Raw genomic sequence first — 262 nt, forward strand, 5'->3', positions numbered from 1 at the left:
CCTTGTATAAGATAAATCGTTGTAGCTGACAGTTTTAGAACCTTATGACCTTTGGACAAAATTTATTGTAACCAAAACAGGACTGTAGCTAAGGAGTATCTGAAACCAGAAGATGTTCAGGAGGTGCTGTAGCGAAGTTAACTGATAAGTAGAAGGACGAGGAGAAATCACTCACTTAAGTCAGTGGTGTTACCAAACTAATTAAGCTGGTATAAGCATTTATCTACAGCCCATGCTTCAAAGACTTCCAGAACAAGCGTTC

Source organism: Nestor notabilis, unplaced genomic scaffold (genome assembly GCF_000696875.1).
Source record: "Nestor notabilis isolate BGI_N333 unplaced genomic scaffold, ASM69687v1 scaffold24074, whole genome shotgun sequence".
Taxonomy (NCBI): Eukaryota; Metazoa; Chordata; class Aves; order Psittaciformes; family Psittacidae; genus Nestor; species Nestor notabilis.